The following is a 6,000-nucleotide window of genomic DNA, read 5'->3' on the forward strand; positions in this document are numbered from 1 at the left end:
TGTGTATGTTGATGCCCTACAGGCGGTAGGCACTAACATCACGCTTGTATATCACTTTCCTAGTGTCATCATGTTAGGTCCCCTGTGGTCTGCCCACTTGACTCGTAGCAGGACAGAAGATACTCCCTGACTTCCTACCATGTAATGAGCAATAGCTCCTGCAGCCCTTGTGGTGGGGAGAACAAAGCCTCAGTAGTGCAGATGAGACTGAAACCTTTGCTAAGTGAGGGGGTAATTCTGTTTTGTCTGAGTTTGTAGGACTGGAAAAACCTCTCGACTCACCATTCCTTCTGCTTGGGAGATTTTCTGGGCAGCATCTTGTAAATGTTGCATTTCAGCACCAACAATTCATTTTTCTGGTTTCTGTTTGTTTGTTTTGTCTGTTTTGTTGTTGTTGTTATTTTAACTTCTGTTAAATCTTAGAACACTGAAGATGAATAAGCTGATTTGGGAACACTGATGATACACGGCTGTCCTGAGTCAAATGGAAAACAGTTGTGGTTTATGCCTCTTACTGAAATTTCCTGCCTGTTAACAGAGGCATCAAATGCATGACAAGTTTAAAATCATATAATTTGTGCCTTACAATAATAGGCTAGAACAAATATTTGATTTAAATCTGCTTTTGGCAGAATTATTTCTATTTACAACAAAAACAAGTCATGCACATTTATTATTCACAGCCTCTACCACCTTCACTCTGCTCTCCATCCCTCCCACATCTGAAAGTGATTTAAACTGCTATTGATTCTGATTAAGAAAAAGTTAATCCCTAGGAAATGTACTTTAAATGCAGCCCACCTGTCAGCTTTCACTGGGCACTCACATGTGCTTGTTTAGTAAAATCCCAGGAACAGACTGGATTCAAGGTTCATTTTTTCCCATTCCTATTTTGAGGACGACAGATGAGACAGAGCCAATTTACAAATGGAGCAACTTGGTTGTTGCTCTTTCATTTTGCGTTCAGTTGGTTCATCTATTTTTTATTTTTATTTTTATTTTTTAATCCTAAAAGCTTTCCAGTTAAATAAGTGAGATTTATCTAGGAACTATGGATGCCTGCAAAGCAGACATTTACCCCTATGCTAACCATTACCTCCTCTTTTCAGTGAGTGCAGAGCAATATGTTCTTTCAGGGTTCTGGTCACCTCACCATAATGCAAATGCCTAAAATGAGACAGATGAGCCCTGCAGGTTCCTATTTCTTCCTATAGCCTAGAGAGAGCCTTTATCAAAGATAATTAGATTCAAATGGGAGTTATAACAATATCTTCGCTCAATTTCAGCAGCCCAGATCCATTTTATAAACACACAGATATTTCTAATGTAGTCTAATATATATTTCTATATATAATAATATATATTGCATATATATATCTATATATAATAATATATAATGCATTTATTCATACTTAATTTTATAAGCAATCAGTAACACAGTTGTATTTGATTGTATTACTAATACAATCAGATACGATGCAATACATTTGGATTAACTACTTGAAAATCTTTCCTCCTGTCCTGCAGGAGGTTGGGGTGGACATTAACGATTCTTCCCAGCCTCAGAATCTCTTCAATGAGATTTTGCAGCTATCTCTTTGATGTAAGTATCATTGATTCATTTCACCATCCAAGAAAAACTCGGAGCTACCACTATTACCCTGGGCTGGATCAAATCAGCTCCTGTTGATATCAGCAAGGAGGAGAAGACTCCTGGTTCTGCTTGCAATGTATGCTCTGATGTCTTACCTATCTAGAAAATGTTTATTCCAATTTCAATTTGTAAATGAGTAATTTACAGTTCTACTTTGTATTTACTTTGTAATTAGCTTTGGAAAGCTAATTAATTTACCAGAGTTGAGTGGAAACTAACCTGACAGTCAGATCTGTTTTGCTGCACAGTTAACTTAATACACAAGTGTGAATTTGTTCCATTAATTGGTGTGCTGAGGAGCTCACCTGACATCCTGTTTGCAGAAAGGGATTTTCTTACGCAGACACACAGAAGAGCCATCTGTTCACCTCTGCATAGGACCTGAAAAGCTACTTGATAAACTGCATTAGATTATGGGTCTACTCAGCAAAGCTTTAACAAAACAAATACAACTGGTATTTTTATGCTAATAGAATGCAGTCCGAGATTATAATAGGATGCTGCTTAAAATGCTGAGGCTCTTTCAATGTTTGTGGTGCTTGTATATTCTTATCTGCTCCTGCCCCTTGCTGCAGATTTTTCTCATCTTTTCTTACAAGGATTTTGAGGCTTTTTATGCTCTCCCTGTTGCCACTAGGACTCACCAGCCCCTCAGCAGGGCCTTGGGTGCTTTTAGCTCTAAGGCTTTGTTCTGTGGAAGAGTTTTAAAAAGACCAGACACATCTGCTCATGAGTGAGAGCTGCAACCTCAATAAAGGCATGGGAAGGAACATCTGTGGTGGTTTTACCCTGCTGGGCAGCTGAACTCTACCACAACCACTCTCTCAGACCCCCTCCACATAGGAAAAGGGGAGAAAATACGATGGAAAGGGCTCAAGGGTTGAGATAAGGACAGGGAGATCACTCAACAATTGTTCAGTCGTGGACAAAACAGGTTCAGCACAGGGAGATTAATGTAATTTATTGTCTATCACTAGTGGACTAGAACAGTGAGAAACTAAAAGCGAACTAAAAACACCCTCCCCACATCCACTCTCTTCTATGTCATGGCCTGCTCCTGCGTGGGCTCCTCTCCACGGGCTGCAGCTCCGGCCCGGGGCCTGCTCCTGCGGGGGCTCTCCATGGGCCGCAGCCTCCTCCAGGCCACATCCACCTGCTCCACCGGGGGCTCCTCCACGGGCTGCAGCGTGGAGATCTGCTCCGTGTGGGACCCGTGGGCTGCAGGGGGACAGCCTGCTCCACCAGGGGCCTCTCCACAGGCCGCAGGGGAACTGCTGCTGCGTGCCTGGAGCACCTCCTGCCCTCCTGCTGCACTCACCTTGGGGGCTGCGGGGCTGCTTCGCTCACATTTCCTCACCCATCTCTCCCAGCTGCTGTTGTGCAGCAGGCTTTTCCCTTTCTTAAATCTGATCTCATAAAGGCACAATCAGCTCTGTTCACTTGCTTGGCTCTGACCAGCGGCAGGTCCCTTTTGGAGCTGGCTGGAGCTGGCTCTTTTCTAACATGGGGCAGCTGCTGGGCTCTTCTCACAGAGGCCACCCCTGCAGCCTCCCGCTACCAAACCCTTGCCATGTAAATCCAATACAACATCCCCTTTCCCATAGCATTTTGTTGAGGTACAATTAAACTCATCTAACATTCACCTAAACCGATTCAGCCCAAGCTCATGAAATTCCTCAGAAATAATCTGCTACTATGGAAGATCAACTTTAGCCTTTGCTGCTTAGTGTAGGAGCTTGGTTTAAATCTCAATTAATTGGATCACATGAAAGTCAAGCTCTAATCTGAGACCTGCTTAAGCCCCCTCCGTTTGCTGGTGAGCAATTCCAAAGGGACACTCATCACATTTTGAAGAGAGTAGCAAGACAAGTGAAGTAAGTTCCTATTTCTTGAGGCTATACTGAAGCCATGGAAAACTGGCTCAGAGGAGATGGCTAACTCTGAGATAGCTGGAGATGGATGGATGCACTCCCACCAACTAAATAATATGGGCAAATAGTACCTTGTAAGGATTTAGGAACAATTGTGCTCTCCTAGAAACAAGCATATGGTTGTCAAGAAGCTTTCTGGGTTTTCTAAGTAGGTTAGAGCTTAATCTAGGGAGAGACTGCCCACTTCTTTGATTTGGCGTGGGAAAGGAAGCCTTTCCCATGCCATCAGGAGAGGTGACAAGGTGAGCCTCAAGCGGAGGAAGCCATGCAGACTGCTAACTACTTGATTTAGGCATTGGAACTACTTCTCCCCACTGACACCGAAAAAAAAAAAAAAAAAGGGTCTTGCACCTCCAAATTGCTCTGTGTTGTCTTGAATTGTAGGTAAATACCTATATGAGGAGCACTGAATTGGGCCAGTTTCTCACAGAGACACAAAATAGCACCAATCTGACACAGTTTGACAGTGCACTGAGAAAGCTTTGGGATGGGAGTCTTTAGAAGGTGGGCTACTACTGGGACATGGGCTTGCCCATGCAGCTTTTATCCTCAAAATCCACATTACGGACTTTGCTACCTAAAACAGGTGAATGAGCCTGGAACATCAACGATGTTCAGTGTGGGCAAATCTGTGGTGTAAAATCCATCAGGATCTCTAAGCTAGACTGACCTGTGGGGAAGATGCTAGCACTGTTCGCAAGGCAAGAGCGAAGCACTGGAACATGGGGATGCTTTCATTTTCCAGCAGCGCTCTGGAAATAATGCCCTTCTGAGCTTGGAGTTATGTTTTGGAGCACAGTTATCTTACAAAATATGCCTGATTTATCTGCTGCAGATACTAAGGAGGTCAAACCAGCTACAGAGTAAGCTCATTTATATACATTTTATGGAGGATTTTTATTTTTATATGGCTTTTGACCTCAAAGCCTAATGGAAATGTCAGTCCACACACACAACTCACTGTAATTTTAGGTCCAGCAAATTCAGACAAGTCAGACATTTCCATATCAGCTACAAGACCTTTAGAAATACACACATACTAGCAGGTTCTCCAGCTCAGTGTATATTGAAAATAAGCAACGGACAGATTACTTGTCAGCAACATTGGAGAGACAATTTTACCAGCAATATTTTCCTTCTATTTGCCCACTGTGAGGGATGAAGGATGAGCGTGCAGACACATGGAGGAGGAGAAACCTGGGGAAGGGCATGAACTGAAGTCAGGATATGGAATTTTTCATCTTTGCTGTGTGAGCTCGGAGAAACCAGTTAGTCCCTGGAAGGAAATCAGATTCCACCAAGTAACGAAAGCCTCTGTCTTTCACCCACATGCTTTCACAGGCATTTAGCATTCCCCTGACACAGAGGGTGTTCTGCACCCTGTGAACTGACCTCATAGCATTCAACTGTTCTTCAGATGTAAAACTGACTCCATGCTGCGACATCCCTGCAGAGTAAGCAGAGCATTAAGAGCCAGACTGTATCCTGTATAGAAAACAAGTTTTCTGGGTTTCTATGCTACTTTTTAAAAGGATGCTGTGTATTGAGCAATGTCCTGAAGTCACAATTCCTTCTTACAGCTGCACTCTCCTGTCATCTACAAGCTGTCAGTGATCTGCCTGCTGCTCTCAGAGAAACGAGAGACCATGTGCCTGCAGCCACAGCAGTTCCCTGCAGCAAACTGGGTGGATAGCTTCAAGACAGCTGCACAATTAGCAGGCAGCTTACTACTGCCATACACACACACACACAAAAATAATCAGAGGCTGTTTAAGAGGAGACAATTGTCCTCCCAGGGCATCACTGCACCCGACAGACTGTAACTTTACCTTTAAATGAGGCAACAAAGCCCTAGAGATACACATTTCAGAGACGTAAACCATGTCAGACAACGTGAATTCCTAAAATATTTCAGCAGGTCCAAAAGACAGGGCAGGGCTCTAGCTCTGAATACTGTGCATGTTTTCCTGGCTACCTTACAGCTCGGGGAATTAAACAAGTGGGCAGCAATGTGGAGAATGAAAGGCTTCCAGCGCAACATGCTGGGAGCAGCGGCTCTCCCTGGGGATGCTGCACAAACCTTGTGCCACTGGTGGGGTTTGGTCCCCTTGCGATGGGGCTGATTGAAGATAAAAAGATAAACTGAAGACAAAAATGCTCTGGCAAAGTGGTTGCTGCGACTCACTGAATGGTAAAGCAGTGCAATTGAAAAGGAACGTAATCCTTGCTTGAGGTTTGTACTAGGATTTATGAACGATAATAAAAATGAGGCTTTACTCCAGAAGCATCAGACCCACCTCGATTTGTTAGAAACACAACAAAGGCTATGTCTCCTCCTCCTCACCCATTCTGGTTTATGACTTACCTTTCTCATATAATGGGGCTTTGTAAAGACTGACTGGCCCTGACTAAGGG

Source organism: Anser brachyrhynchus (genome assembly GCF_964034855.1).
Source record: "Anser brachyrhynchus genome assembly, chromosome: 2".
Lineage (NCBI taxonomy): Eukaryota > Metazoa > Chordata > Aves > Anseriformes > Anatidae > Anser > Anser brachyrhynchus.